This window comes from Gorilla gorilla, chromosome 15, assembly GCF_029281585.2.
Source record: "Gorilla gorilla gorilla isolate KB3781 chromosome 15, NHGRI_mGorGor1-v2.1_pri, whole genome shotgun sequence".
NCBI lineage: Eukaryota > Metazoa > Chordata > Mammalia > Primates > Hominidae > Gorilla > Gorilla gorilla.
Genome location: NC_073239.2, coordinates 90,845,087 through 90,859,578, shown reverse-complemented (window position 1 = coordinate 90,859,578; position 14,492 = coordinate 90,845,087). Strand labels below are relative to the sequence as shown.

The 14,492-nt window shown below is 45.5% G+C and overlaps 1 protein-coding gene across 12 annotated transcripts in view; it reads left to right on the top strand.

Moving 5' to 3' along the window:
• The window catches only part of ENTPD5 (ectonucleoside triphosphate diphosphohydrolase 5 (inactive)), a 57,446-nt gene that overhangs the window by 17,198 nt on the left and 25,756 nt on the right, over positions 1-14,492 (top strand). For 3 of the 12 annotated variants that reach the window (XM_063697983.1, XM_063697985.1, XM_063697984.1), the window contains one exon: positions 5,429-5,555. The exons of 8 other annotated variants lie outside the window; for them this stretch is intronic. The gene's annotated coding sequence lies outside the window, so the exon portion shown is untranslated. Of the gene's footprint in view, positions 1-5,428; positions 5,556-5,904; positions 6,098-14,492 lie in introns of those variants that run through there. One more of the 12 variants, XM_055360875.2, reaches the window with a different exon arrangement.

Below are 14,492 nucleotides of genomic sequence, written 5' to 3'. Positions count from 1 at the left end.
TTTCTGGCTCATTTCATTTAACTACGATGTGGTCTTAAGATACTTAGTTTCTCTAAGCTCAGTTTTCTCATTTATAAAATGGGAATCTTAATAATAGCACCTAACTCACAGAGCAGTAATGTGAGATTAAATGAGCTAATCTATGTAGAATACTTAACATCATGCTTGGCATCTACTAAGATCTCCGTAAATATTGGTTACTATTTTTTTAAAATCTCAGGTTATGTTTCTTTGACCACAATCTTTATCCTCTGCATTAAATGCTAACCCTCTTCTTCTATATCCTCTTTCACTAGTTTTCTACTTTTTGTTTCTCAAATTCATATAAAAAACTCTTGAGGACATTGGCTTTTAATTATTATTATTTGAGACAGGGTCTCACTCTGTCGCCTAGGCTGGAGTACAGTGGTGCAGTGCAATCACAGTTCACCTCAGCCTCCACTTCTCAGGCTCAAATGATCCTCATACCTCAGCCTCCCGAATAGTTGAGACTACAGGTGTGTACCACCATGCCTGGCTTTTTTTTTTTTTTTTTTTTTGAGATGAGGTCTTGCTCTCTCACCAGGCTGGAGTGTAGTGGCATGATCTCGGCTCACTGCAACCTCCACCTCCCAGATTCAAGCGATTCTCCTGCCTCAGCCTCCTGAGTAGCTCGGACTACAGGTGCCCGCCACCATGCCTGGCTAATTTTTTTCTTTTTTTGGGGGATGGAGTCTTGCTCTGTTGCCCAGGCTGGAGTGCAGTGGTGCAATCTCGGCTCACTGCAAGCTCGGCCTCTCAGGTTCATGTCATTCTCCTGCCTAACCCTCCCGAGTAGCTGGGACTATAGGCACCCGCCATCACACCCAGCTAATTTTTTGTATTTTTAGTAGAGACGGGATTTCACCGTGTTAACCAGGATGGTCTCGATCTCTTGACCTCGTGATCCGCTTGCCTTGGCCTCCCAAAGTGCTGGGATTACGGGCATGAGCCACTGCGCCCGGACACACCCTGCTAATTTTTTAATATTTTGTAGAGATAGCATTTCACCATGTTGCCCAGGCTAGTCTCAAACTCCTGGGGTCAAGCAATCCTCCCACTTTGGCCTCCCAAAGTGCTAGGATTACAGGCATGAGTCATCATACCTGACCTCGTTATTTTTAATTTTTATACGGATAGGGTCTCACTGTGTTGTCCAAGCTGGACTTGCACTCCTTGGCTGAAGTGACCCTCTTTCGTCAGCCTCCTGAGTACCTGGGACTATGGTCACGTGCCACTGCATGTGGCTCTTGAGGAAATTTTTAAAGGAAATCAAACGATACTTTTCCTATCATCTTTTTCTAATCTCTCTGGTCTTTATACACATCTGGTCTCTATTATTACTGTAGTTATTTCTGTTCATTTTTCATGATTGCTTACATGTCATTTCATTTTTGTTGTTGTTGTTTTGAGACAGGGTCTTGCTCTGTTGCCCAGGCTGGAGTGCAGTGGCATGATCTCGGCTCCCTGCAGCCTCGCCTCCCAGGTTCAAGCAATTCTCCCACCTCAGCCTCCTGAGTAGCTGGGATTACAGGCACACCACCACGCCTGGACAATTTTTGTATTTTTAGTAGAGATGGGGTTTCACCATATTGGCCAGGCTGGTCCTGAACTCTTGACCTCAGGTGATCCACCCTCCTCGGCCTCCGAAAGTGTTGGGATTACAGGCGTGAGCCACTGTGCCCAGCCATTTCTTTTATATATGCTTATATATATATATTTTAAATTGAGACGGGGTTCAGTCTTGTCACCCAGGCTGGAGTACAGTGGTGCGATCTCAACTCACAGCAACCTCCACCTCCCAGGGGGCTCAAGCAATCCTCCCACCTCAGCCTCCCAAATAGCTGGGACTACAGGTGCATTCCACCATGCCTGACTAGTTTTTGTATTTTTGGTGGAGACGAGGTTTCATCATGTTGCCCAGGCTGGTCTCGAACTCCTGAGCTCAAGCAATCTGCCTGCCTTGGCCTCCCAAAGTGCTAGGATTACAGACGTGAGCCACTGTGCCTGGTCTCAAATGTCTTTTCTTGATGCGTTTCCAAATCCTCTAGGGAGTTAGTCCTGTGTTTTTGTTCCTTTACCCTTTTTTTTTTTTTTTTTTTTGAGATGGAGTCTCGCTCTGTCGCCTAGGCTGGAGTGCAGTGACGCGATCTCAGCTAACTGCAACCTCCGCCCCCTGGGTTCAAGTGATTCTCCTGCTCAGACCCCTGAATAGCTGGGATTACAGGTGCATGCCACCATGCCTGGCTAATTTTTTAATTTTTGGTAGAGATGGGGTTTCATCATGTTGGTCAGGCTGGTCTGGAACTCCTGACCTCATGATCCGCCCGCCTTGGCCTCCCCAAGTGCTGGGATTACAGGTGTAAGCTACCACGCCCGGCCGTTTACCTTTTTTTTTGAGACGGAGTCTCGCCCTGTTGCCCAGGCTAGAGTGCAGTGGCTCCATCTTGGCTCACTGCAACCTCCACCTGCCAGGTTCAAGCAATTCTCCTGCCTCACCCTCCTGAGTAGCTGGGATTACAGGCACGCGCCACTGCGCCTGGCTAATTTTTATGTATTTAGTAGAGACAGGGTTTTACCATGTTGGTCAGGCTGGTCTCGAACTCCTGACCTCATGATCCGCCCACCTTGGCCTCCCAAAGTGCTGGGATTACAGGAGTGAGCCACCGTGCCCGGCCTACCTTTGTTTTTTTTCGGGGGGTGGGGGGCACAGTCTTACTCTGTCACTCAGGCTGGAGTGCAATCCTGTGATCTTGGCTCACTGCAACCTCTGCGTCCTGAGTTCAAGCAATTCTCGTTCCTCAGTCTCCTGAGTAGTTGGGATTACAGGCGCATGCCACCACACCTGGCTAATTTTTGTATTTTTAGTAGATGTGGGGTTTCACCATGTTGGCCAGGCTGGTCACGAACTCCTAACTTGAGGTAATCCACCCACCTTGGCCTCCCAAAGTGCTGGGATTACAGGCGTGAGCTACTGCGCCTAGCTTCTTTACCATTTTTATGCTTAGTTTAAAAAGTTACGGTTATTTTTATATATGTCTGCCACCTCTGCCAGACTCAGCATCTTGAATAAAAAGATCTGTTTTCCTCACCTTTACTTTTCTGGCACCTAGCAGTTAGTAGGCATCAGTAAGCATTTGTAGAATTAAGCAATTGAGTGGTCCTGACAAGGCTCCTGACTGCAGTCCTTACATGTAACTACCAGATTCGTATTTGGATACTCCCTAGTTCAATATCTTCAGTGGCTTCCTATCACCTGCAGAGTAAAGTCCAAACTCCTTAGCTGAGTATTTGGTGTCCTCTACTATGTGACCTCAATCTACCTTTTCAACTTCATTTCCTACTATAGTTGGTCAAACTGATCCATTCACTGTTCCTCAGGGGCCCCCATCCCTTTTCCACATCCGTGTCTTGATTCATGGTTTTATTCCTGAAAAGTACTCCTTGCCTGTCCTAATTCATTTCCCTCCTCAGGACCCTCCTCAGATATGACCTTTTTCACAGAGCCTTCTCCATCATCCCAGCTTTGAAGTTTCAGAGCATAGTAACTGTGCTGCTTGACACATTTTCACTTTATAGAGGTAATTTATGGACATGTATTTTTTTTTCCAACTTAGTATAGTTTCTTAGGGTTTCTTAAAGTTTCTAAGATGATTTATCTTTGTGTGCTGTACTTGTAAGCAGCAGTAAGAAATTGCTAATTTCTGAAATGGCTGTCACTGTCGGTTACTACAGGGTGAATGAAGGGGACGAACGCAGAAATGAAGACAAAGACAAAAGGATCTGTTTTGAAAGAAGGGGTCAGGGAGCTCCTTGCTTCTAGTGTGCAAAGGCAGCCCTGAGCTTCTACAGCCCTTCGTATTAGATAGAAAGAGCAGGGAGGGAGAGGTAACAGTTGGTCAGCTGCTAGATTTATCACAGGTACACATAATTGCTTTCTTTGTACAACAGGCTTCAGATGCTCCTATAGATAATCGCAAGGAACACTGCGCTGGGGGTGTGACTGCCCTCAGCACCCCTTCTGGTGGCAGACGCAGTTTGTCAGTTTTCCAACATCCTGCTTCCATGAGAACAGTTTTCTGTTTGCTCATATAACCTCCAATGGCATACTGAGTTGGTCACGACCCTCATTCTTTCTGCCTGTAACACATGGCCAAATGAATGAATTAATATAGGAACAAATAGGCTTCACATGCCCTATCCATGGTCTAGTTTGGAGGGGAATTGGGAGTTGGACATGTAATACCTAGGCCGTAGTGGAACACTGGGAAAGGGGGTACTCCTTGCCCTATTGCGTCTGCCTGCATATTCCATTAGCCTAATTGTACCAAGTCCATTTGGGATTCAATTACTGGTGTCCAGCATGTTCCAGGCCTAATATTAATACCTGTCTTTGGTAATACAAAAGATACCATGTACCACCCACCTTAGACATCCTTCAGATAGCAAGGTGTGTCAGGGCTGTGGCCCTTTGTATTATAAGTTATATCCTCAAATAAGGCATTGCTCACTTTGCTGCAGCCTGTCCTGAACTTAGCTTATTAGACCTACCTTGGTTTTGCTTGGCTTGGCTTACTTATGCACTGGGTGGTTTAACTATATTGGTTCCATAGTTCAGCTTACTGTTTAAAAATTTCATTCTAGTTACATTTTAAACTTGCCTTATGTTTAATTTTTAACTTGTTAAGGCTAGCTTTGCTGTGGAGCTCAGATGAATTGTCAGTGGGAGCTTTTACATTTCACTCTTTTTGGACCTTTTGGTGGACCTTTCTAATCACCTATCCAATTTTCCACTGTTGTGAGATACTGTATTATTTTACCCAAGTCAATCAATAATGATATTTGCTTAGGGAGTCAACAGAAAGACATAACTAACAATCAGTGTCACTATGGGAAAGGAAAACAAGTCCACTCCTTTTGAAATCTGATTCTCTGCTTCCAGAGCCATTTTCCCTCACTCTGGCTGTCTTTATTCTGGTACACCTCTATATTCCAGCTGTACCAAGCTGTTAATACTTGAAGTTCTCAGAATCCTCCTTGTGTCATTTTCCCAGGATAATTCCTACCTCTCATCCCTCAAGAAGCCTCCCAGTCCCATCCCACCTTCACCTTTCCCCTTCCAAGCCAAGTTTCTTGTCCCTTATATCTGTTCCTAGAGCACTTTGTGTGCATTTCTGTCAGAGAACTTATCACAGTACATTACAGTCGTTGGTTTGCTTGTCTGGGTTTTGTTGGTTTGTTTTTTGAGACAGGTTCTTGCTCTGTAGCCCAGGCTGGAATGCAGTGATATAATCATGGTTCATGCAGCCTTGACCTCTTAGGCTCAAGCGATCCTCCCACCTTAGCCTTCTGAGTAGCTGGGACTACAGGTGCATGCCACCATGCCCAGATAATTTTTTTATTTTTGTAGAGACAGAGCTTCACTGTGTTGCCCAGGGTGGTCTTGAAATCCTGACCTCAAGTAATCCTCCTGCCTCGACCTTCCAAAGTGCTAAGATTACAGACAAGAGCCACTGTGCCCAGCCCTGTTTTCTCCAGTAAGCTGAAATTTCTTCTATATCGGATTCCTCTGTATATATCAAGAATCTAGCACAGTGCCTGGTATATATTAGATACTCAGTACATGCTTATTAACTAGACAGGTGAATGCCCAGGTTTCTAAAGTTTTTTGTTTTTTTTTTTAAGAGACCAAGTTATGTTCCATCCAGGTTTCTAAATTCTGTGTCAGGGATGGAAGGTATTGAGAAGTGCTATTAACTTTTCTATTTGGCTAACAAAAACACAGAAATGAGTTGCTGAGCAGCTTCCGCCCTATGAGCGATAATCCTACTAGTTGGCAGTTAACTATGATAAAAGTAGATGAACGAATTGTGTACTCAGAGAAAAAGAGAGTAAGGGAGGAGGGAAGGATAGAGAAGGGAGTGAGTTAGCAAAATGCCACACTGTTAGTTGCAAACTGGCACAAAGGTGAATGCGGTTCATGAGGCTTACTTGATTAAGAAGAGCTGAAACAGGAGCAAAGAGCAAAAGGCAACCTGCGGCGAAAGCAAGGACTCAGGGAACAGGCAGACACAAGCAGGTGAGCACATGAATGGGGCTCAGGTCCTCTGGGATTGTGGTCTCTCAGGCTTCCGGGGACATGGAAGAAGGGAAGCCAGAGTGTGACGTTCTGGGAAAGCTGAGTGGGGAGGATTCATGTGTACTCCAGGTATAAAGAGACACAAAAGACCATAGAAGGAGATGGAGATAGTGACAAACACTGGCTGGCACCAGAGTCTCAACAAAAAGAATTGGAAATAGGGCTTTGTTGGGGGTGAATAAGAGATAGTGAGCAAGAGAAAATGAGAAGACCAACTGTGAAAGGAGTAGATTTAAATGTACTGATGTATACATACCTCCCTAGTCTACAAAAAGTACGCCTATCTGCACTATTTTGAGTAGCATATAAAACTTGACACATTTGGATAAATGTCACCTTTATATAACAAATGTGGGGAAAACCTTCACTGAAGCTTGGAATTGTGATTTTTTTCAGGGGCTGGGTAATCTTTTGGAAAGCAGTCAGCTATTATTATTATTATTATTATTATTATTTGAGATAGAGTCTCTATCACTCAGGCTGGAGTGCAGTGGCACACTTAACAGGCGTGAGCCACTGTGCCCGACCAGCTGTTATATTTTTATTAAATGGATGAGATCTAGTGCCTGAGTTACTGTATTATTGTTTATCCCTTTGGAGTATTCATTCAACATCTACTGTGTGCTCACACCATTCCAGCACCAGGAACACATAAAAAACAAAACAGATAAAAATTCCTGCTTACGGGCCAGCCAAGGTGGCTCATGCCTATAATCCTAGCATTTTGGGAGGCTGAGGCGGGTGGATCACTTGAGACCAGAAGTTTGAGAACAGCCTGGCCAACATGGCAAAACCCTGTCTCTATTAAAAATACAAAATTAGCCAGGCGCGGCGGCACATGCTTGTAATCCTGGCTGCTTGGGAGGCTGAGGCATGAGAATCGCTTGAACCCGGGAGGCGGAGTTTGCAGTGAGGTGAGATTGCACAACTGCACTCCAGCCTGGGTAATAGAGCAAGACTCTGTATTTAAAAAAAAAAAAAAAATTCTGCCTGGCTATGTATAGTTCACATAGTGGGTAAAGGTGGCAGGAAACAGGAAATATGAAAATAAACAAAAGTAAATTATATAATGTGTTAGATGGTAAAAAGTCCTGTGGAGAAAAATAAACAGAAAAGGAAGATAGGAAAACATGATGTGGTCAGATGGGTTATAATTATAAATAAGGTGGACAAGGAAGGTCTCACTGAGAAGCTGACATATTTGAGCAAAGATTTTAACATAGTGAATGAGCAAGCTGTGCAGACTGGGGTTCTGTAAAATAGGATGTCGTTCTGTAAATGTAAGACTTTTTTTTTTTTTTTGAGATGGAGTCTCGCTCTGTCACCCAGGCTGGAGTGCTGGTGCAATCTTATCTCATTGCAACCTCCGCCTCCCGGGTTCAAGCGATTCTCCTGACTCAGCCTCCCAAGTAGTTCGGATTACAGGTGCCTGCCACCACGCCTGGCTAATTTTTGTGTTTTTAGTAGAGATGGGGTGTCACCATGTTGACCAGTCTGGTTTCGAACTCCTGACCTCATGATCCACACGCCTCGGCCTCCCAAAATGCTGGATTACAGGCGTGAGCCACTGCACCTGGCGCATTAGTTATTTTAAAATGGCTTACATTGCTCGGTGCGGTGGCTCGTGCCTGTTATCCCAGGACTTTGGGAGGCCGAGGCGAGTGGATCACCTGAGGTCAGGAGTTCGAAACCAGCCTGGCCAACATGGTGAAACCCCATCTCTACTAAAAATACAAAAAATTAGCCAGGTGTGGTGGTATGCGCCTGTAATCCTAGCTTCTAGGGAGGCTGAGGCAAGAGACTTTCTTGATTCCAGGAGGCAGAGGTTGCAGTGAGCCAAGATTGCACCATTGCACTCCAGCCTGGGCAACAGAGTGAGACTCCATCTCAAAATAAATAAATAAAGTTTAAAAAAATAAAATAATGCCTAATGCCATTTTAAAATAACTAATCTTAAAAGTGCGATTGCAAGTGGTTTAGAATGTAGTTACTGAGAGCTGAAAGGGGCATTCTATTTGTTCATCCTTTGCTTTCTCTAAAATCTATTGTTTGGTTTTACACTGAACAACTAGTATGACTCTGCAGGGTTTTTTATTTGTTTGTTTTTTGTTTTTTCATGAAAACAGATACCTAGGATGTTTTTTTTTCACCTTTGAAATCTCTGGAAGAAAAACAAATATTTACTTAATAGAAATAGAAGCTGGAGAGGTTTTTCAAAAACTACAATGATATATTAATACAAAATATGGGTGACCCCTGAAGAAACTGCAGTCACACAGAGGAAGGAAAGCTGCTGCCTAGAATGCCATTAATTCACTTTCTGAGGGAAAAGAGGGACCCAGAGTTGGACAAAGCAAGGATCTGTTAACACTCAGAGACTCTAAAGAGTTGTTTCTGTTTTGAGTTATTTAGTTTGGTCTACATGTCTAGCTCATTTGCTGTAAAAGAATCAGCCAGAGGGTGAACCTGGCCAGGCAGCTATCCTGTATCAGTGGTTGATTTCCTGGGATGAAGTTTCCTTTGTTTGGGATTGTAAAAGGTCAAACAATTTTGTCTGTTCCTCTCCTAATCAATAGCTCTTATTCTTAACTACAGGATAGAAGTTCAACCTTGAATAGTGTTCAAACGGATGGTTCCAACTCTGCTTTGGTAGTACCTAAGACCAACTCTAGTTATTTTAAATATTTTATTTATTGAGACAGGGTCTCACTCTGTACCTAGGCTGAAGTGCAGTAGTGCAGTCACAGCTCACTGAACCTCAACTTCCCGGGATCCAGAGATCCTCCCACCTCCAGCTTCCCAAGTAGCTAGGACCACAGGTGCATGCCACCACGTCCAACTAATTTTTGTACTTTTGGTAGAGATGGGGTTTCGTCATGTTGCCCAAGCTGGTCTCGAACTCCTGACCTCAAACAATCCACTCACCTTGGCCTGTCGAACTGCCGGGATTACAGGCATGAGCCACTTTACCCAGCCTAAATATTTTAAAATTCCAAATATAGTTAACTTTGTTTTATGTATTTATTTTGAGATAGAATCTCACTCTATCTCTCAGGCTGGAGTGCAGTGACACAGTCTCAGCTCACTGCAACCTCCGCCTCCCAGGTTCAAGCGATTCTCGTACTTCAGCCTCCCAAGTAGCTAGGACTACAGGCCTGTACCGCCATGCCCGGCTAATTTTTGTATTTTTAGCAGAGACCGGGTTTCGCCTTGTTACCCAGGCTGGTCTCGTACTCCTGACCTCAAGTGATCCACCTGCCTCGGCCTCCCAAAGTGCTGAGATGATAGGCGTGTGCCACCACACCCAGCTGCAATTAACTTTAATTTGCTTTTTTTTTTTTTTTTGAGACGGAGTCTTGTTCCGTCGCCTAGGCTGGAGTTCAGTGGCACAATTTCCGCTTGCTGCAGCCTTTGCCTCCCAGGTTCAAGCAATTCTCCTGCCTCAGCCTCCCTAGTAACTGGAACTACAGGCATGCGCCACCACGCCTAATTTTTTTTTGTATTTTAGTAGAGACAGAGTTTCACCATGTTGGCCAGGCTGGTCTCAAACTCCTGACCTCAGGTGATCTACTCACCTCAGCCTCCCAAAGTGCTGGGATTATAGGCGTGAGCCACCACGCCTGGCCTGATTTGCTTTATTTTGTGTAGTATGTCACCTGTGGGGAGGGAGACATTTTGATAAACCCTAGATACTCAACAAAGTTGAGATGATTGAGAATCCTTAATCTGTACTCCAAATATACGAAGTATTTTGTTAGAGCTGAAGGGCCTGGGAAATGGGAACTTTAGAATCAGATCTTGTCACTTAACCAGTAAACTATGACTTACATAAGAGATCCAGAGATGAAAGCTGGATCAGAAGACCCAAAACTGTTTGGTGTGGATGTGAGGGCGATCTGGCTGCGACATCTGTCACCCCATTGATCGCCAGGGTTGATTCGGCTGATCTGGCTGGCTAGGCGGGTGTCCCCTTCCTCCCTCACCGCTCCATGTGCGTCCCTCCCGAAGCTGCGCGCTCGGTCGAAGAGGACGACCATCCCCGATAGAGGAGGACCGGTCTTCGGTCAAGGGTATACGAGTAGCTGCGCTCCCCTGCTAGAACCTCCAAACAAGCTCTCAAGGTCCAAAACTGTTTGGTGCAAAGTACATAAAGTGCAAGTCAGGAAGCTTTACCTTAGAGGATAGATACGGCATTATTCATTAATACCGGAAGAAAATGGCAGAGAAAACATATGTTTATATACATACATATATATGAAAATATTTTATATATATATATATATATATATGTATACTTTTTTTTTTGTGAGACGGAGTTTCGCTCTTGTTGCCCACGCTGGAGTGCAATGGTGCAATCTCAGCTCACTGCACCCTTCACCTCCCGGGTTCAAGTGATTCTCCTGCCTCAGGCTCCCGAGTAGCTGGGATTACAGGCTATATAAAAAAATTTTTTTAAATAAACATAAAATTAAAATACATAGAATATATTTTATATGTAAATATACAGAGCAGGAAAATTAGCCAGCAGACAGCTGGCAATGTCTGGAGATGTTTTTGGTTATCACAACTGGTTGTGGGTGGAGGGGCGGGATGTGCTACTGACCTCTAGGGGATAGAGGCTGGGGATACTGCTAAACATCCTACCTTACACAGGACAGCGCCCACATCAAGCCCTAATTGTCTTTTTTTTTTTTTTTGGTAATTTTTTTTTTTTTTTTAAGACAGATTCTTGCTCTGTCCCCCAGGCTGGAGCACAGTGGTGCGATCTTGACTCACTGCAGCCTCCGCCTCCCGGGTTCAAGTGATGTTCCTGCCTCAGCCTCCTGAGTAGCTGGGATTACAAGCACGCACCACTACAACTAACTAATTTTTGTATTTTAGTAGAGACGGGGGTTTCACCACATTGGCCAGGCTGATCTCAAACTCCTAACCTCAAGTGATCCGCCAGCATTGGCCTCCCAAAGTGCTGGGATTACAGGTGTGAGGCACTGCTCCCGGCCCCTAAATGTAAACAGTGCTGAGATTAAGAAACCCTAACCTTGAGGAACTCCAGTTCTCCTTTACGGATGAGATCATAGGACACAGTCTGAGCTTTGCAGGAGGCCAGATACAAATCACCAAAACAAAAAGCACTTAATTACTTTTGTTTGTTTCTCATTTAATGTCCATCCAGAAAAAAAGAGGGGGAAAAAAGTTGCTAGTAAAGCAACTGTGAAGGATGGATGCCATTATTCCATTCAACACTACCAAGTGATTTTTTGTTTTTGTTTTTGTTTTGAGACACAGTCTCACTCTGTCGCCCAGGCTGGAGTGCAGTGGCATGGTTTCGGCTCACTGCAACCTCAGCTTCCCGGTTTCAAGCAATTCTCCTGTCTCAACCTCCTGAGTAGCTGGGACTACTGGTGCATGCCACCATGCCTGGCTCATTTTTGTATTTTTAGTAGAGATGGGGTTTTACCATATTGGTCATGCTGGTCTCGAACTCCTGACCTCACATGATCCACCTGCCTCGGCCTCCCAAAGTGCTGAGATTACAGGCATGAGCCACTGCACCCAGCCACAAATGTTTTTTATCACAGGTTTCAATAATATTCAAACTCATGATAATGGCTTTGTTGCAGAATGATGGAAAAAAAGAAACCTATACATTTAAAAAATTATTTTCCAGTAAAACAAATCCGGCTGGGTGAAGTGGCTCATGCTTGGAATCCCAGCACTTTGGGAGGCTGAGGCAGGTGGATCTCAGGCTGAGTTCAAGACCAGCCAGGGCAATATGGCAGAACCCCATCTCTACCAAAATAAAAAAAATAGCCGGGTATGGAGGCACACACGTGTAATCCCAACTACTCGGGAGGCTAAGGAGGAAGGATCACTTGAGCCCGGGAGGTGACGATTGCAGTGAACCGTGATTGTGCCACTGCACTCCAGCCGGGGTGACTGAAGGGGTGGGTTGCCCCTCCACACCTGTGGGTGTTTCTCGTAAGGTGGGACGAGAGACTTGGAAAAGAAAAAGACACAGAGACAAAGTATAGAGAAAGAAATAAGGGGACCCGGGGAACCAGCGTTCAGCATATGGAGGATCCCACCAGCCTCTGAGTTCCCTTAGTATTTATTGATCATTCGTGGGTGTTTCTCCGAGAGGGGGATGTGTCAGGGTCACAAGACAATAGTGGGGAGAGGGTCAGCAGACAAACACATGAACAAAGGTCTTTGCATCATAGACAAGGTAAAGGATTAAGTGCTGTGCTTTTAGATATGCATACACATAAAACATCTCAATGCTTTACAAAGCAGTATTGCTGCCCGCATGTCCCACCTCCAGCCCTAAGGTGGTTTTTCCCTGTCTCAGTAGATAGAACTTACAATCGGGTTTTATACCGAGACATTCCATTGCCCAGGGACGGGCAGGAGACACGATGCCTTCCTCTTGTCTCAACTGCAAGAGGCATGCCTTCCTCTTATACTAATCCTCCTCAGCACAGACCCTTTATGGGTGTCGGGCTGGGGGACGGTCAGGTCTTTCCCTTCCCACAAGGCCGTATTTCAGACTATCACATGGGGAGAAACCCTGGACAATACCTGGCTTTCCTAGGCAGAGGTCCCTGCGGCCTTCCGCAGTGTTTGTGTCCCTGGGTACTTGAGATTAGGGAGTGGTGACGACTCTTTTTTTTTTTTTTTTTGAGACGGAGTCTCGCTCTGTCGCCCAGGCTGGAGTGCAGTGGCGCGATCTCGGCTCACTGCAAGCCCCGCCTCCCGGGTTCACGCCATTCTCCTGCCTCAGCCTCCCGGGAGTGGTGACGACTCTTAAGGAGCATGCTGCCTTCAAGCATCTGTTTAACAAAGCACATCTTGCACCGCCCTTAATCCATTTAACTCTGAGTTGACACAGCACATGTTTCAGAGAACACGGGGTTGGGGGTAAGGTTATAGATTAACAGAATCTCAAGGCAGAAGAATTTTTCTTAGTACAGAACAAAATGGAGTCTCCTATGTCTACTTCTTTCTGTACAGACACAGTGACAATCTGATCTCTCTTGCTTTTCCCCACAGGTGACAGAGTGAGACCATATCTCAAAAAAAGATGGGGAGTAAGAAAAGAGGGAGGGAGAAATGGATATTTATGTTCTAAAGGGAAAATCATCAAAATGGAAAGAAGAAATTAGACTCAACAATAGGAGCAGAGTGGCAGAGAGCCTTTGAGTATGTGAGAGCCACCCTACAATTATTATTTTTTATTTTTAGAGACAGGGTCTTGCTTTGTCACCCAGGCTGGAGTGCAATGGCATGATCATAGCTCACTGTAACCTTGAGCTCCTGGACTCAAGTGGTCTTCCTACCTCAGCCTCCCAAGTACCTGGGACTATAGACATGTGCCACCATACCTGGCTAATTTATTTATTATATTTATTTATTTTTTTTGAGACGAAGTCTCGCTCTGTTGCCCAAGCTGGAATGTAGTGGCGCGATGTCTGCTCACTGGAACCTTAGCTTCCCAGGTTCAAGTGGTTCTCCTGCCTCAGCCTCCTGAGTAGCTGGGATTACAGGCACCTGCCACCATGCCCGGCTAATTTTTTTTTTTTTTTTTTTTTTTTTGAGACTGAGTCTTGCTGTGTCGCCCAGGCTGGAGTGCAATGGCATGATCTCGGCTCACTACAACCTCTGCCTCCCGGGTTCAAGAGATTCTCCTGCCTCAGCCTCCTGAGTAGCTGGGATTATAGGCACCCGCCATCATGCCCAGGTAATTTTTGTATTTTTGTAGAGGCGGGGTTTCACCATGTTGGCCAGGCTGGTCTTGAACTCCTGACCTCAGGTGATCCGCCCGCCTCGGCCTCCCAAAGTGCTGGGATTACAGGCATGAGCCACCGCGCCCGGCCTAATTTTTGTATTTTTAGTAGGTACAGGGTTTCACCATGTTGGCCAGGCTGGTCTTGAACTCCTGACCTCACGTGATCCACCTGCCTTGGCCTCCCAAAGTGCTGGGATTAGAGGCATGAGCCACTGCGCCTGGCCTGTGTATTTTTTTGTAGAGACAGGGCTCTTGCTATGTTGCCAAAGCTGGTCGTGAACTCCTAGGCTCAAGCAATCCTCCCACCTGAGCCTCCCAAAGTGCTGGAATTATAGGCCGGAGCCACTGTTCCTGGCCCCCACCCTATAACTAAAAGCAAAGTGGCTGGGCGCGGTGGCTTATGCCTGTAATCCCAGCACTTTGGGAGGCCGAGGCGGGTGGATCACGAGGTCAGGAGTTCGAGACCAGCCTGACCAACATGGTGAAACCCCGTCTCTACTAAAAATACAAAAATTAGCTGGGCGTGGTGGTGGGCCCCTGTAATCCCAG